The following is a 19,102-nucleotide window of genomic DNA, read 5'->3' on the forward strand; positions in this document are numbered from 1 at the left end:
AATTGTCTGATAATTAGAGGGGTTATTTGTATCCCCACTTTTAAAAATAGGGATAATGAGGCTTTGAGTCCATGGTTTAGAGAACCCTTGCTTGACCTCTTGATTGAAAAGCTTGTGAATGTGGGGGATGAGGACAGGACCTCCAATTTTTAAGATTTTCGCCTGGTAACCTTCAATGTCCTTAGCTTTCCCATTAGTCAAGTGATTAACCCCAAAATCAATGTCTTCTAATGAGAAAAATTCTTTCATTGTGAGCATGGTTTCAAAGTTATCCATGACATTTGGAGATTCATAAAGCTTTTTAAGATAGGAATTCCAGTTGTGTAAAGAAATTTTATTATTATCTTTAGTTTTCCTAGGTAGAATCTGCCTCCAAAATTTCTTAGGAGCTACCTTAGAGAGGTGTAAGAGATTCTCTTGTCTTTTACGAATATACTACCTTTTTTTCCTTTTAGTTAGGGCTTTGTATATTTTTATCTTGCCAATTTTAAGAGATTCATCAACAACTTCCTTAATTGCTCTCCTCTCACGTTTACAATCTTTGTCATACCATGGGTTGGTTTTGTTATTTCTTTTATTACTTGAAACTTCAATTGAGAACTTGTTAATCGAATATGAGAGGGTTGTAGTAAAATTATGGTAGATATCTTCTATGTTTTCTATACTAGATAAAGGAAGCAAATTAGTTTTTAATTCATTTAGAAAGAGATCTTTTTTATTTCTATCAAAGATTAACGTCTTTTGGCTATAAGGATTATCTTCTATGGGATCTCTATGCATGACAAAATTGAGAGTTATAAGTAAAGGCCTATGATCAGAGTCAGGCTCGTGGTTGTTTAAGATGTCAAAATTTGTTATTTCGTTGTATAGAGGGAGATTAGAGATAACATAGTCTACCACGCTGCTATCAAGCCCATGGATGCAGGTCATCTGGCTAGAATTATGCCACTTCTTTAGACCGTTGCAAATTATGAGAACCTGAGCACTACAGAGCTTGACTAGCTCCGACCCAAACAAATTCTACCCGAGGTATTAATAATTTTTATCTTTATTGTTATGTAATTTCATTGCGTCAAAATGTTTATATAACATAACTTTGCAACATCTCTTCCATGATGGGCTGAAGCAATAAAATTTTATATCGTGTAGTCTAATTAATAAATAAAATGGTTTTTTCTAGCACTTTTTTGTTGTTGATGATTTTGCCTAAAATTCAATAGAAATTTAAAAAATTATATGTTTAAATTATTTAATCTACAAAATTTAAATATTTCAAAGAGCTTTTAGAGTGCTAAATCTATTTATATATTCAAAAATAAAAATTATATTTCCCAAAAAAACATTTTATTTATTAATAAAATTGATCCAAACTTTATTTATAAAATATTTTTTAAACCTATTTCATATTAAATACTAATATAATTTTAATAAAATTAAAATTAAAAAATACTTAATTTTATTTAAAACATTAAACATTCCATTTAATTCTAATATTATTGAATTTTCTCAGTAAAAAATTTGCGCATGTAGAAAATGTGCATTTCCATGTGGAGAAAATTTTACATTTCCAAATACATTTAACCCTGTAAAACAATTGGGATCCAGTACTTAGTTGAATAGAATAGGCATCTCCACGAAATTTTGCATTTCCACATTCATGTAACTTGTAAAATAGTTATTTTCATAATGAGTTGTCTTTAGTGTGACTTTTTAGAAGTTTTTGCGGTGGAATTTTTAGCTCTAATTTCCATTGTAATATCCGACAGGAATTCATTGAAATCACAAGTTTGATCAGTAAACCTGCACAATGGAAGTGCCCTAGGGGTTTTTCACGGTGCTGAATCCATATCCAGTCAAAAAACTAGTTTAAATAACACAAATCAAGATTTCACCACAATTTTTTCCGCCAAATTAAGGCATCAGAAACTCCAAAAGATCGCACTAAAGACAACTCCTTTACCTAAAACAACTTATAAAATGGAATGTTTTTTTATCATTTATTTATTATTATGTCATTGTTAGTCATATATATGATTTGAGCAAGAGTAATAATTTAAATATAAGAGAAAGAAACCAAACTCTTTAATATGCAATGATGCTGAGAAAAACTTTACTGAAGAATCCTTTTAACATGCAATAGTGCAATTTTTTTAATTTTATTTTTTATAATTGGTGATCTCGGTCAGTGAGCTGCCTCAATACCTGTAACGCCTAACCATAATTTAAAATAAAAATTACATATAAAAATATATATCATGTCTGATAACATACGAACCATGGTCGATGCAACTACGGTGGGAATGACATATATGCAATCATTAAACATATTTATAATAAAGGTCATGGTCAGTACAGAGGTTGGTTTCATTTCACACTTTTTGAGAGAACGTAAATGTACATTCAATTTACAGGATTGAAAATCCGTTGGGAATCCTCCGGGCTAACAGAGCATATTTATACCATTGGTACCTTACCGTATTGGCGCTTGACTTTGGTAACACGTGGCATGCTGAGATTTAAAGGGTTAATACACTTGTTTGTTCATGCCAGCGGCTTTACTCCTCCATCGTTGATCTCGAGCCTTAGATCGGATGATGGGAAGTTGTTAGGGTTTATACCTATAACTGAATCCTTGTGCTCGAACTATGGAAACTTCATTGTCACCTTTGTTCTTTCGTTTACTGTTGCTCTGCAACACGAAACTTTCCACTGGTTCTAGTTTGCGTTAATGGTTGAACTAGTGAGGACAACGGAACCCTCAGAGCAGGTATACCCTACCCTGGAACCCAGTTACTAAGTTTTTTTTCCATTTTTCAGGTTTCAGTATTGTTTTCGTTTTCAGGGTTTCGGTTCAATGCCTGTTAAAAAAAAACTCTCTGTTACACAGGTATGGCCCAAGAGGCTTTGGCAATGGCGGGAGGACGACAACATCAAGACTTAATTGAATCAGGTAAGGTTTTTTGGTAAAGATTCTAGGGCGCCACTTCCTTTCGATTTTTGGTTTAAGGGATGAGGGCTTTCACCTCTAGTTCTTTTCACTTAACTCATTTCCAGCGAAGAACTGAGCCTTCATTTGTTTTTGCAGGCAGACAAAGCAACAATGTCGAAACTCTGTTCCAGGTAAGACCCAATGCATACAAGATAATCAGTTTTGAATGAATACTGAGTGAGGGTTTCACCTCTGCCAACTCACGAGTTTTGTTTGTCCTCCGTTTACAGGTATACAATCTATTTAGGCGGTTTCATTACTCGTTTTACGGTCATGCAATTCAAAGGAACTTATCGAACCTCGGTTTATCTCTAGGTTGGAGCTGTTCTCTTGTTTATGGTTCTCGGTCGAGTCGTTTTATAGTTTTGGATGGGGTTTCTCCTGTGTAGGCGATCTTATATTATGGATTACTGTTATGACTTAGCTATCTTAGTCTGTTGGTTGGTCAACAAGCTCTGTCTATCGAGACATTTTCTTCTTTTAAACTGTGAGGTCAGAATAGCTAATATTACACTTGGTTGTTGCCGACAGTGGTATTAAGAATCTATTCTTCGTTCTTTTGATGCGTAATGAATTGTAATATTTTCTTTGTTAAGATAAAAGACCGGGTACGCCTTCCAAAGGTTATCCCATAAATTTTCACTATTTCAATGTTATCATATACATGAAATGTTTTCGGGTTATTTAGGTTTCTTGAATGTCTGATTCATTCTCTTTAACCTTGGTGTATTAGTTTTCCAAACTATGTTTTTACAGAGATACTGCTTCAACTTGATGTAATACTCCTATGATAGGATTGTTAATCATCATTTGAAACTGCTTGTTATTCTACTGTTAAAGGCCTGGAATGAAAGGCATTCTGATGCCATTCGGTGTTTGTTGCGTATTAACTGTCTGTCAATCTTTTATTTCTTTAATTTTCTACTGCATTGTTCTTTTAGACAATAAATGTCAATACTTTTCATTATTTATATAAGGAGCTATATGTACCATCGGTTCTAAGACATGAATGATTGTAATTCAATATACATTAATCATATGGCACTGGCAATTATTTCATTTCCTATTCTGCACTAATAATTGTTCTATACTTAAATAGCTTATCCGTTCCTCACTGATCTATTAACTAAATTCAGGGCCACCAATTCGATAATAAGCTCTCTGTTCTACTTAGTTAATTTCCTGTAATTATCATAAAATATCTATAATGCAACCTATAGTTCTTACAGTAAGAATTAGTTAGTTCTGCAGTCAAGTAATTCATATTCATAGGACATTAATAAATTTTCAGAGGTCTACTACCTTACTGTATTTGTTATGTTGTAATAGAACATGTATTCGAAAGGTCTCACCTCCCAACCACGAGTCTGGAAATCATGTCTAGACTCCTCCAAGCACCTTCTGTCTTACAAACTGGCGTTTATCCAGTTACAGTCAGTACAATGGCCTCAAGACTCCTGTCCAGCCTTAACTTTTGTACTCCCTTGATGACTGTGTTCAGTAACCTTCCTACTGGTCCCTTCTGTCTTACACATTGGCTTTTATCCAGTTACAGTCAGTACAGTGGCCTCAGGACTCCTGTCCAGCCTTGACTTTTGTACTCCTTTGATGATTGTGTTCAACAACCTTCCTACTGGTCCTTTCTTCCAATTCTAGGATCGTTCTATTGCCTCTCTTACCCTCTCTATATTGCTTTTCTCAGACAAAAGATAACTGTTTCCTTTAATAACAAAACTATTTTGTTTTAGTCTTATTAAAGTATCGTTACTAAAATTTAGATAATCTCAATGTATGGATCTGATAATTCAATTTCAGTCAATTAATATGTAACATCATAGTGTAATAAAAATTTACTAAATCATTAAGTAAAAATTAACTTGGTAGTTTCAACAATTTTCCTTATGCAACTTGGGGTGTTACATTACCATTTTAGTCTCGGAGAATGGATAGCATAAATCTAAATGTAGCATAAATCTAAATGTGCCCTCTGTTAATTATCATTCAACGTAATTAAAATGGATCAAGCGAAGTAATTTAATTATGGTTTTTATTAATATTCGAATGCCAAAGGAAGATTTCATTTACTTTTTCAGTATTATGGAGCATATTGTTATATTTTATTTAGTTTTAAGTGTTGAGAAATCATCGTCTTTATATCGTTTAGAGAATTCAGATCTGTAAATTTTCATATTACTATTAAAAATAAATATTTAAAAATAAAAAAACACAAAATTTTCTCAAAATTAGAACATTTAAACCATAGTATTTCAATGGAATGTAATTCTACGATAGATTCAATCTAACGCATGAGCATTTCAAGACATGAATTAGGGTGTCACAATACAAACGTGGCTGGTCATATTTATTCCTGAACCGAAACAAGTGAATGATTGGGAAAATCCCTTGGTCAAATTTAAACCACGAAAAATGATGTTATGTTAAATTTTATTAATATATTTTCTTTCTTTTTTTTTTTTTTCAAAAGGTGGAAAAACCTATCAAACTCAGTTTGTCAAACCAACAGTGAGGACAGCCATCTCTGGCTGCTATCCGCGAATGTCAGTTGACACATCACTGTTATCAAGGAAAACCACGCCACCTGAAATAACCCGCTGGTGGTCCGTAAGGGAGCAGGCTTTCACTCCTGCCAGATGCCTTTGGGTCTTGGGCCGTTAACCTGTTTCCTTACGTCCGAGGAAGACGAGCTCTTAGCCAAGCAGAAGCAGTTTTAGGGCATACTCCAGGCCCATTTATTAATATATTTTCACATTTGATTGACTAATTAAATTTAATATATTTTCACATTTGATTGACTAATTTTAATAATTTTCATATTTTATTGACTCATTTATGTTAGGTATAACTAATTTATATGTTTTATAGTTTAGTTATTTGTGAGACCTCTAGACTTTTTATTTCTATTTTTTTTATTTTTATTTTTCTTTCTATTACGGTTGAGTAAAACTCATAAATAATTTGGTTATTGGGGTGTTATTAATTATGAATAATAATTAAGTTAGGTTATAGAAATATTACCACGGTCTCTAAGAAAGATCTAAGGAATTACTAATGAACCTCAATAACTCTCTTTTCACCAAAATGTTATCAGTTAGGAGCAATTATCCCTTACCAGCTTTCCCCTTACAAAAGGGAAGGGAGAAAGAAAGGAAGGGGGTTGGCAAAAATGAACGAAAATAATGATTTCTTGTGTTCAGTGGGAAAACCCTTAAGAGTAACTTCTCTGGAGGAAGAAACATTTTGCAGGTTGGACTTGGAGTTCTGAGGCCTAAGCAATAGAACTGTTGCCTTGAGAAACTAATTTAAGGAACAAAGAGGAGCTTGGGGGAGAGTATTGGACGTAATTTCCAACATTCTCATTAGAAGGGTGGAGAGGTTCATCTGACAGTAAATTAGCCTTTCGATGGCAGATAAGTGTTATATACGTATTTGTGATTATTATCTGTTAACTGTAGGAATTTAAACAGTTAAATAGGAAACACAAACTTGCTAATATTGTCTCGTAGAAGTATAAACCCGATTGACAATTATTATTGCATACTTTTATATTATTTGTCTGTAGTATGAAGTGAATGGATTGAGAAAGTTAACATTTAAATTAGAAACAATGATTTTGTTGCAATTACTTAGTTACAACTAACATGGGTAATGAGTTTCAATTCATGACTACAAAGGTATTATAGTCCAATAGAGATTTTCGAAGGATGCAGGATGGAACAACCTCTGTTGTCTGGACACAGTAACTATGCTTATAGACTAAGAATTATGTACTTGTTTAAAACTATATGACCAAATGAAATACGAAATAACTCCTCTTGTAGAAAAAAAAGAACTTTTATATAAGTAAAGATGTATGGGAGACAATTTGGTTACGTGCCATTCTTGGTGAGGAATGTAAAAATAGGCATACCTATAGGAGGATAGTGGGTGTAATCAAATTCTATGTAGTCTATCAAAACCCTCACATCAAGATTACTCTACTTGAAATTAATTGCTGAATACACTTCTATAAAAAACTAGGACTCTAAACATATATTTTGAGAAACAAGCACTCTCGTGGATAAGAGACCATTAGGAGCTATGCATGCATATAGTACTTTTCAAGAAGTGACATATACAAATGCTCATAGCCACAGAGTTTTCCCTCAGTAGACGAAGTAACTAAAGAAGGAACCTCACATAATAATCTTTTCAGACCATCGAAATAGAAGCCAAGTCTGTAATTTGCAGTGGAATAATTTGCAGAAGATAAACAAGAAATTTATATCCAATTAGAAAAAGAAACAAGGGTTCGACCGAGTTAAGGTCATCTTCCAGATTGAATTCCGTCGGCCAGTCTGGGGTGGACACCGAGGAACGATGTTCTAGTAGGATGGGTTAACTTGGGTAAACAACTGTAAGTAATCCAAATGTATGCCAAGCAGAATCATAAGCTAGATAAAGGTAAACAGATTCGTTGTTGCTAAGAAATGTAATAAAAAGACAGAGATATTATGTAATTGTATAAATTAACAAATAACTAAACTATTAATATAGCTGCGAGGACGTGCAAACCCTCAAGTAATAGAACCGTCTTTAAAAGATAATGAAGTCGTCACCTTACGAAACCTCCAAATAATACAAGAAAGGGTTTGTAACTTGAAATTTGAATCTAAAAGAAAACCCTCATGCACATAGCTCAAAAGCTTAAATGCAAAGCAGACCAAGATAGCCAACCTCAAGGAAGGAATTCATACCCATTTAAAAACATTGTAGAGAAGCTTGGATCCTTTGGTAACTGGTGTTTGGGGCCTGGGCACTCGCACCCAACTCCTTGTGGGCAGAAGCTACCCTGCATCAAAGTGCCAAAGTGGTTAAACAGCGCGGTAGAACAGGTAAATTGTCAACATCTGAAGGGAAAACAAATGCATTTAAACACCTTACCATCTCGAAGGTTGGGAGAATTTTTGTCCTCGGCATCATAGGTATCAGAGATGGTTGTAGTCGCGGTGCCTACAGAACAAGGTACCCCTTTTAGTTAAGCTACACAGTAAAGAAAACCAAAAATAATAGTAATAAAAACTAAAAGTCTGGAGCTAAAATGATTAAATCCTCCTAATGTCAGTCTCACTTGTATAGCGTAGACATCCATGAAGCAGCAATGTGAAACTCACGGAAAAAACGATTGAAATCGTTAAAGTTCTGGGTGAATCCTCCATGATGTATAGCTGGAGAAGAAAGGGTTGCCTTAGGGAGAATAACGTTGACGAAGCCAAGGTTTCACAAAGCAGAAATCTAAGAACTAGACCAAGAAAAATGACCAAAGAGCAGGGACATGATACCAGTTCGTTAGCATAGCACTCTAGATTCTGGTGGGCCGTCAGATCCAGATCTTCAATCAGACGGCGTTGCATCCTACAGATGGCATCCGAAGGAGAGGAGCTCGGCAGTTGGCGGCCATCCAACCGCAGGCCATCCAGGCAAGTTTTAAAATAATTAATGAGAGCACTATGCATATAGTAAGACTTCATTCCAATAATTAATAAACATGTACAATATATGTGAGGGCTTAAATATAAATATATGTGTGATATGATCGAGGCTGGTACGTTGTAATCTGCAGATTTAATATAACCATATGTATGAAATCAAAAAGTCCACCATTATGTTGATTGTTAATACTTGTGTAATTCTTAGAATCTCCAAATTACAAGAATGATGAATTTATCATAGGTCATGGTAATTTTTTTTTTTTTCTTTATTTATGCTTATGGTTAATGAGTAGGTGTTACAATTAGTATCATATTCCTAAAGTTACTACACTGAGGCCTGAGTAAATGAACGTAGAGATAACAAAACAATTATGATGCACAGAGGAGCAGCAGACGCAATAGGAGACAAGGGGTAGGATCCACCCCCTTCATTGGAATTACAGGATGTAACCCAGAAGTATGGGTACAGATGGGAGAAGCAAATCCAAGTACCAATTAAACTTTATTAGAAACAATCCAGCAGTTACGATAGAAATGTAGAGTCTGCAAGATGATAACGAAATATTACGTTTGGAACAAGAAATGATTATGAAAAGTCTATTAGATAGGCAAAATTAGAGGAATCTAGGCTCCATTCTAAGAGAAGAGAACATGATCGAATCACGCAGTACACAAGAGGAATGTCTAGATTTTGAAGGGGGACAAACCGACAATGAAGAAGAATCTGATAATGTCTCCAGTAAAAAGGGATTAAAGAGGAAGAATACGGAACTCCAAGAGGAGTTCAAAAAGATCAAACCACCAATATATAATGGTGAGGCCGAAGAAGCGGCGAAGGCCTCATTAGTTAATATGAATAAATATTTTCAAATATATGAATATGATGACAATTTGAAGGCAAGGTTAGAAATTTATTAGTTACAAGGCAAGGCCAACCTGTGGTGGGAAGAAATCAAAACAGTCAAAGAAATCAATGAGCAAGACATCACTTGGGAACAATTTCAGAAGCATTTCAAGGATAGATATTTGACTGAGTGGTTTTATGACGACAAAGAAAAATATTTTCATGACTTGAAACTAAGACAACAGTATATGGATGAATTTATAACCATATTAAGTCCAGTGCTTTATCAACAACTTACCTGCCTTCATGAAGGAGAAATTGGAGTTTGATAATCTGAAAACGATAGACGAAGCAGTCCAAAAGGCTCGGATCTGCTACCATCAAATGAAGCAGAAGGGTAAGGTTAATAAAATTGGCCAAGTAAGAAAGGGCAGATTTTTTTTATAAATAATAAGAACATGAAGAATACGAGTACCATATATCCAGGTGGAAAAGGACCAAATGGATTTGCTAACAGAAATCAGCAGAGGTACAAACCTCAGAAAGAAATAAAACAAAATGAAGCATCAAGTAAGCTAGAAACGATTTAGATTCCTAAACCTCTCTTGTAGTGATGGGGTTGCGAGAAACCCCATTACTACAAGAATTTCCCTCATAGAGGGAGAGAAGAACTTGTTGCAAATGCTCACGAAGCTTCTATTATTGTTGATATGGCACGGAACATGCCCCGAATTAACGCAGCATTGGAAGATCACCAAGCAGATTATCAACCCTCGATGGTGGAACTCGAAGGTAAAATATCCAATCACCATGTTTCCATTTTAATAGATCCAAGTGCTAGCTTGAGCTATGTCAGTCTCAGAAGAGTTGATTTATGCCATCTAAAAAGTTTAAAATTTAAGAACCCATGGTTGGTTTAACTAGACACAGGTGCTAAAAGAAGAGTTAGTGCAAAAATAGAGGACTGCGAAATAAAACTGGCGGGACAACATATTAAGATAGATTTAAATATACTACCATTAGGTTCCTATGACGTCCTGATAGGTATGGATTGGTTGGAACGACAACGGACCTTAGTAAACTGTAAGGATAAGACCATTGATTTTCTGTCAAATGATGGTACCATAATAGAAATTCATGGTGTTAAAAGAGAAATCAAATTATGACCTATTACAACCCACCAATTAGCAAGATGCATGCGTAAAGGCTGTCAAATCTATGCAGTTCAAGTAGGAATACAAACTCCAAAGATAAAATGACAAGCTTAGAGAAAATACCGGTGGTCCAAGAGTTTAAAGACGTGTTTCCATAAGATATTCCCAGACTACCACCGAAGAGGAAACTTGACTTTACCATAGAATTGGTCCCTGGAGTTGCCTAGTTTCCAAAGCCCCCTACAGAATGAGTGTTCCTAAGTTAACCGAGCTAAACATACAGCTCCAGGAGCTATTAGATAAAGGTTATATTCGACCTAGCGTATCCTGTTGGAGAGCCTTAGTTTTGTTCATAAGGAAGAAGGATGGTACTTTGCATTTATGCATAGATTTCAGACAACTGAACAAGTTAACCATTAAGAATAAGTATCCCTTACCTCAAATTGATGACCTCTTTGATCAAGTTAAAGGAGCGGTGGTATTTTCAAAAATTGATTTAAGATCAGGATATCATCAGATTCGAATTAAAGATGAAGACATATACAAGACTGCATTTAGAACATGCTATGGCCATTATGAGTTTGTAGTCCTACCATTCGGACTCACTAACGCTCCAACAACATTCATGAGTATGATGAATGGAATTTTCCATCCTTACCTGGATAAATTCGTTCTTATATTTATTGATGACATTCTGGTGTACTCCAGAAGTATTGAGGAACATAAAGAACACCTTCGGATAGTGTTACAAACTTTAAGAGAAAACCAGCTCTTCGCCAAATTCAGCAAGTGTGATTTCTTTAAGGATCAAATTTAGTATCTAGGACATGTCATATCCTCTGATGGTATAGTTGTTGATCCAGAGAAAATTAAGACCATCATGAACTAGCCTGTCCCAACCAATGTGGCAAACATACACTCCTTTATGGGTCTTGCTGGTTATTATAGGAGATTTATAAGGGGGTTTTCTAAAGTCGCTTATCCAATTACCTCCTTGCAAAAAAAGGGAACAAGTTTCAAATGGTCCAAAGACTGTCAAGAAATTTTTGAAAATTTAAAGCATTACTCACCACTGCACCAGTATTAAAGATTGCAGATCCTGAAGAAGATTTTATGGTCCGCACAGATGCGTGCAAAGAGGGTGTAGGTGGAGTTTTAATTCAGAATGTTAAGGTAATTGCTTAGGAATCTCATAAGTTAAAAGAGAATGAACATAAATATTCTGCTTACGATTTGAAGTTAACTGATGTAGTTCACGCTTTAAAGGTATGGCGACACTACTTGTTGGGGAAAAGATATTTTCTCAAGACAGACCACAACAACTTAACTAGTTTCTTTAATCAACCCACCCTGAATGCATGCCAAGCTCGGTGGATTGCATTCTTAAGAGAATTTGATTTTGAAATCAAACATTTAAAGGGGAAAGAAACAGAGTGGTAGATGCATTAAGTAGGAAGCTGCACCATATCTACGAGATTTCATTTAGTCAAGTTGAATTCAAATTTGTTGATCAATTAAGGGAAGCAACTCAAAAGGATCCTGAATACAACTATCTCTGGCAACAAGTAAAATATGCACAAAATTTGGCATAGCGAAGAGAGTATAGTATTAACTCTGAGAATATATTGATGTTTCGAAATCGTAATTATGCTCCTAATCAGTTGTCATTAAATCAAATCATGTTAGATGAATTTCACAGGAGTCCTTATGCTGCTCACCCAGGCTATCAAAATCTTTTCTCTGCTATCAAGAAAAACTACTATTGGCCTGGTATGAGAAAGGACATTGTTGAATATTTAGCCAAATGCCTGGAATGTCAGCAAGTCAAAGTTGAATATTAGTATCCTGTTGGGTTACTGCATCCCTTACCCATCCCTGAATGGAAATGGGATACAATAACTTTAGATTTTATAATTGGTTTACATCGATCTAAAAGGAAAAATGATTCGATTATGGTTGTGGTAGACAAACTGTGAAAGTCTGCTTACTTTATACCTATCAAGTCCACAGACCAATCAACCCAAATAGCAGATATATTTATGAAGGAGATTTTCCTGCTCCATGGCATGTTTCAAGTCATAATATCTAATCGGGATGTTAAGTTTACCTCTACTTTTTGGAAAGCATTATTCACCGTGTTGGGTACAGAAATTCACTTCAACACCGCTTATCACCCCCAGACTGATGGACAAACCGAAAGAGTGAATCAAGTGGTAGAGGACATGTTGCGCATGTATGTGATGCAGCAACCTGGAAAATGGGAAGAGTATCTACATTTGGTAGAATTTTCCTACAACAATGGTTATCATGAATCGCTTAAAATGAGTCATTTTGAAGTACTCTATGGAAGGAAATGTACCATCCCTGAAAATTGGAACAATCTTGAGAACAAAATGATATTAGGACCAGATATATTGGAGGAAATGGAAAGAACCGTGAAAAAGGTTCGGCAAAATTTGAAGGCCGCTCAAGATAGGGAGAAATCGTACGTTGATAAAAAGAGAACCTACCGAGAGTTTCAAGTAGGATATCATGTGTATGTATGAATTAAACCCAAGAGAAACACATTGAGATGGGGAAAGTGTGCCAAATTGGACCCCCGATTCTGTGGCCCTTTCCAAATTATAGACAGAATAGGATTAGTGGCCAATCAATTAGCCCTACCCAGCCACATTTGGATTCATAATGTATTCCATGTTTCCCTTTTAAAGAAGTATGTGTATGACCCCAAACACATCATGAATTGACAAGAGCTTCAGGTAAAAAAAAATATGTATATAACTCAGGAAAATCTATTTGTTATCTGTATATAATGCTTATGTGTGTATCAGTTATATAACAGTTGTGTTTATGGCAGGTTGAACTGGAAGGATAATTTTTGGTTGAGCCCCTGCGAATACTCGATCAGAGAGAAGTAACATTACAGAGGTGATATATCATCCAGGTTAAAGTGCAATGGAAGTTCTTCAACCTGGAAGAAGCCGCTTGGGAGGATAAAGACTTTATGCAGGAGGTGTACCCAGAATTATTTTAGGAACAGATGAAAGAATGAACACTGGGGACGGTGTTCCGCTAAGGGGGGGATGCTGTGACACCCCCAAACCTTTTAGTTATTTTTTGACTTTTCTTTTTTTACTATTACGATTGAGTAAAACTGATAAACAATTTGGTTCTTGTGGTGTTGTTAATTATGAATAATAACTAAGTTAGTTATAGAAATATTACCATTGTCTCTAAGAAAGATCTAAGGAATTACTTATGAACCTCAGTAACTCCCTTTTCACCAGACAATTATCAGTTAAGAGCAGTTATCCCTTACCTGCCTTCCCCTTACAAGAGGGAAGGGAGAAGAAAGGAAGGGGGTTGGAAAAAATGAAGGTAAAGAAAGATTCCTTGAACTGAACCAGTGTTCAGTGGGAAAACCTTTAAGAGTGACTTCCCTGGAGGAAGAAACATTTTGTAGGTTGGACTTGGGGTCCTGAGGCCTAAGCAATAGAAATGCTTCCTTGAGAAACAGATCTGAGGAACCAAGAGGAGCTTGGGGGGAGAGTATTCGATGTAATTGCAAAGATTCTCATTGGAAGGGTGGAGAGGTTCATTTGATAGTAAATTAGTCTTTCAATGGAAGATAAGTGTTATATACATATTTGTGATTATTATCTGTTAACTATAGGGATTTAAATAGTTAAACAGGAACGCAAACTTGCTAATATTGTCTTCTAGACGTATAAATTTGTTTGACAATTATTATTGTGTACTTCTATATTATTCGTCTATAGTATGGAGTGAATGGATTGAGAAAGTTAACATTTAAATTGGAACCAATTATTTTGTTGAAATTACTTAGTTACAACTAACATGGGTAACGAGTTTCAATTCATGACTACAAAGGTATTATAGTCCAACAGAGATTTTCGAAGGATGTAGGATGGAATAACATCTGTTTTCTGGACATAGTAACTATGCTCATAGACTAAGAATTATGTACTTGTTTAAAACTATATAACCAAATGAAATACAAAATAACTCCAAATGTATAAAAACAAGAACTTTTATATAAGCAAATATGTATAGGAGACATTGTGGTTACGCGGCCATTCTTGGCAAGGAATGTAAAAATAGGCATACCTACAGGTGGATAGTGGGTGTAATCAAATTATGTGTAGTCAATCAAAACCCTCACATCAAGATTACTCTACTTGAAAGTAGTATGTTGAATGCACTTCTATAAAAAACTAGGACTCTAAACATATATGCTGAGAAAACAAGCATTGTCGTGAATAAGAGACCATTAGGAGCTATGCATGCATAAATTAATTTTCAAGAAGAGACATATACAAATGCAGATAGCCGCGGAGGTTTCCATCAATAGATGGAGTAATTAAAAAAGGAACCTCAAATAATAATCTTTTCAAACCATCGAAATAGAAGCCAAGTCTGTAAGAAGACAAACAAGAAATTTATATATATATATATATATATAAAGAAACAAGGGTTCGACTGAGTTAAGGTCATCTTCCAAATTGATTTCTTCGGCCAGTATGGGGTGGACATCAAGGAACGATGTTCTGGTAGGATGGGTTAACTTGGGTAAAGAACTGTAAATAATCCAAACATATGCCAAGCAGAATCATAAGCTAACTAAAGGAAAACAGATTCATTGCTTGCTAACAAATGTAATAAAAAGAGATATATTATGTAACTATATACATTAACAAATAACTAAATTGTTAATACAACCACAAGGACATGTAAACCCTCGAGTAGTATAACCGTCTTTAAAATATAATGAAGTCGTCACCTTATGAAATCTCCACATAATACAAGCAAGGGTTTGTAACCCGAAATTTGAATCTAAAAGAAAACCCTCATGCACATAGATCAAAATCTTAAATGCAAAACATACCAAGACAACCAACCTCAAGGAAGGTGCTCATACTTGTTTAAAAACATTGTAGAGAAGTTTGGATCCTTTGGTAACTAGTGTTTGGGGCCTGGGCACTCGCACTCAACTCGTTGTGGGCAGAATCTACTCTGCATCAAAGTGACGAAGTGGTTAAACAATGTGGTAGAACATGTAAATTGTCAACAACTAAAGGGAAATCAAATTCATTTAATCACTTTACCATCTCGAAGGCTGGCAGCGTTTTTATCCTCGGCATCAGAGGTGGTTATAGTCGCGGTGCCTACAGAACAAGGTACTCCTTTTAGTTAAGCTACACAGTAAAGAAAACCCAACATAACAATAATAAAAAACGAAAAGTCTGGAGCTAAAACGATTAAATCCTCCTAATGTCAGTCTCACCTGTATAACGTAGACAACCATGAAGCAATAGTGTGAAAATCACGGCAAAAATGACTGAAATCATTGAAGTTTTGGGGTGAATCCTCCACGGTGTATAGCTGGAGAAGAAAGGGTTTCCTGATGGAGAATAATGCTGACTAAGCCAAGGTTTCACAGAGAAGAAATCCAAGAACTGGACCAAGCCAAATGACCGAAGAGATTCTAGTGGGCCGTTGGATCCAGCTCTTCAATCAGATGGAGCTGCATGCTACAAATAGCATCCGTAGGAAGAGGAGAGTGGTAGTTGACTGCCATCCAACCGTAGGCCAGCAAGGCAAGTTTTAAAAGAATTAATGAGAGCAATATGCATACAATAAGACTTCATTCCAAGAATTAATAAACATGTACAATGTATGTCAGACCTTAAATATAAATAATATAAATATATGTGTGATATGATCGAGGCCGGTACGTTGTAATCTACGGATTTAATATAACCTTATGTATGAAATCAAAACGTCCACCACTATGTTGATTGTTAATATTTGTGTAATTATTAGAATCTCCAAATTACGAGAATGATAACTTTATCATCGGTCATGGTAAATTAAATTTTTTCCTTTATCCATGTCTATGGTTAATGAGTAGGTGTTACATTATTAAATCAATTTTATATATATATTAATTATATTAAATTTCATATAAAAAGTGAAATATAAAATAATCGTGCAAATAATAACAAAGTTTTAGATTCTTTAATTTTTTTATAAATTAAATATATTTTTAACATTACAAATTTAAAGATTTAAATAAGAATCTTAAAATTAAAATTGAGATAAAACTTTGTAATTTTTAAAATTAAAATTAAAGTTTATAATTTAAAATAATAGCTGAAATCATTATTATAATATAAAATTTTCAAGATAAATTTCATTTCTTTTTAATTTAAGTTTTCAAATAAAAAATATATATGTATAGATATATAGATATTAATACATTTTTATTTATTAAACTATAATTATTATGGTACTTTTTTATTTACACAGTTTAAATATAAAAATAACATTATAAAAATATTAATATTTTTTTAACAGAAATGGTTGAATTTTATTAATAAGAAGAGGTTGGGCATGCCAAACAACCTCGAGTACAGACAAATGCGAGAATTCAGGCTCAAAAGAGGCCTCCTATCCTTGCTTTGCTATGGTCCTCTTTTCTTTGATTCTTTGGTACTTTCTTGGGTTAAGTTAAAACCCACATAAACTAAGTTCCACGGGCCCAATTGCAAACCCGCATAAATTAAAATGATTTTGTTTAAAACCTGTCTTATCCCCCGTACCTGGCCCCACTGTAGGGTTAACCGCCGCTGATCTCGACAGGCGACAACCATCAGCTCTTCTCCTGCCCAGATCCGACGCATATCGCATCCAATGATTTTCGAACCTTAATTCCTCAAGAGTGCGCGATATGGATGGTTTTGTATTGCCATGCATCGGCCCCTGAGTGGAATCGCGTCCATTTCATAAAAACTGTTGAGCAGCTAAAAGCGGTGCGAAGCAACTCGCTTACCACTCCCAGCAGAATAACTCCCCTTCTTTTGCAATGTGCGACGTCTGTTAGATCAACTCTGCCCAAATCTGACGCTTGTTGCGTCCCTAGCTAACCAAGCTTTAACCGGGACCCATCTCCGTACCCAACCCCACTGCAAGGATAAGACCCTGCCATGAAAAGCGCATGATTACCGTCAGATCTTCCCTTGCCCAGATCTGACGCTTATCGTGACGAATTTATGTCTGACCTTTATCACCACGGGGGCATGCGAAAAGGGCAGTTTTGTTCTTCCACGCGTCAGTCTGTGAGTTGCATCACGTCCAATACGAGAAATACTGCCCAACAGCTAGAAGTGGTGCGATGGTATCTGCTTACCGCTCCCCGCATCTTTAACCCCCCATCTTTTCTAGCTCGCGATGACTGTTGGATCTTCCCCTGCCTTGCGTCTTTGCCTCTTGTCCATCAAAATCATCCTCTAAATGAAATCCAATCTGCGCCCTATTTTTACTCCTATCACAACTGGCCCGTGCGGAAAGCCGAAAACCTGTCGAGAAGTGAGCCCGCCTTTATTCTGTGGGATTCTGTCTTTGAATGACTCTCCTTGTCTGTTAAGGGATTGGGTGCCTTTCCGCGTCTTCATCATTTTTCACCAACATACCTTGGGCTAGGAGATGTCCTTTGTTGGCCATTATATCGGCTTCTTTGTTCTGAGCTCGCAAAACGTGGTAGAATGAGTAGGATTTGAAGTTTTGAGTCAACTTTCTTATTCTTTCTAGGGTCTTGTTAAGAGCAGGGTTGTTGAGTTGATCACTCTTATTAAGGGTTCTAATCAAGATTTCAAATTCCTCGAAGATTTGAAGGTTTTCCCCTTTGTTCCTTTGAGCCAACTGACAAGCTTTTAGCAGACCTAGGATCTCGGCCTGGTTGTTGGTGTTCTGTCCTAAACCCCAACTATAGCTGTCTTGTTTTTGTCCATATATGGAGTAAATTATTCCTGCTTCCCTTGATATCGAATAAAATCGTGACTTTTCCCTGATTTTTCCACCATTTTTGGAATTCCACCTCAGAGATTCGGAGACGCCACTCTCGATTATGGCTAGTCAAGGAGATATTCTTCTTGATGCTTTCCCGTCTCAAGGATTCACCTAGCCAGCTGAGCTCTTCAGGGATTAGGTCGCTGTTATACTTATGAGGTCTATTTTCGAGAGTTTCTAGCAGCAAGGGTTTGGCCTTGGCAGTGACTGTGTTGGTGGATTGAAGTCTATTGTTGAAGATGCCTTCATTCCTAGCCAACTAGATTCCCTAACAGATATATTTTGGGATTGCACTCTAGATTTGTCCAATTTGATTTGTTGTTTAAAGAGTGTGGATAGCGATCTTCCAAGTTGTGAAAAGACTAACCATTGAAGACTGCTGGGGGAATTGGATGTTGAGCCCCATGGTAGCTTACTTCTAGACCTCTTGAAAAAAGGGGCAGTCTATGAGTAGGTGATCGATCGTTTCCTAGTCCTTGCAATAGAGAGGGCATCTGTGTGGACCAATGATTCCTCTTTTCTCTAGGTTTTCCCTAGTCAGGGTCCTATGCATGAGATTCCAACAGAAGAAGTTGATTTTTGGGAGCCTAAATAGGTCCCATACATGCTACCAAAGCTTTGTATAATGGATCTAATGTTTTTGTTCTTGGAGGGCTGCAAAACCTAGCCTGGATGAGTAAGATCCAGACTTCCACCAACCCCACTTGTCCCTCGAATGTAGGTGCATAAGAGCCAGACTAGTGATTCTATCCAATAA

This window comes from Pinus tabuliformis, chromosome 2_1, assembly GCF_031772625.1.
Source record: "Pinus tabuliformis cultivar Carrire ecotype Pingquan chromosome 2_1, CPIR1, whole genome shotgun sequence".
Lineage (NCBI taxonomy): Eukaryota > Viridiplantae > Streptophyta > Pinopsida > Pinales > Pinaceae > Pinus > Pinus tabuliformis.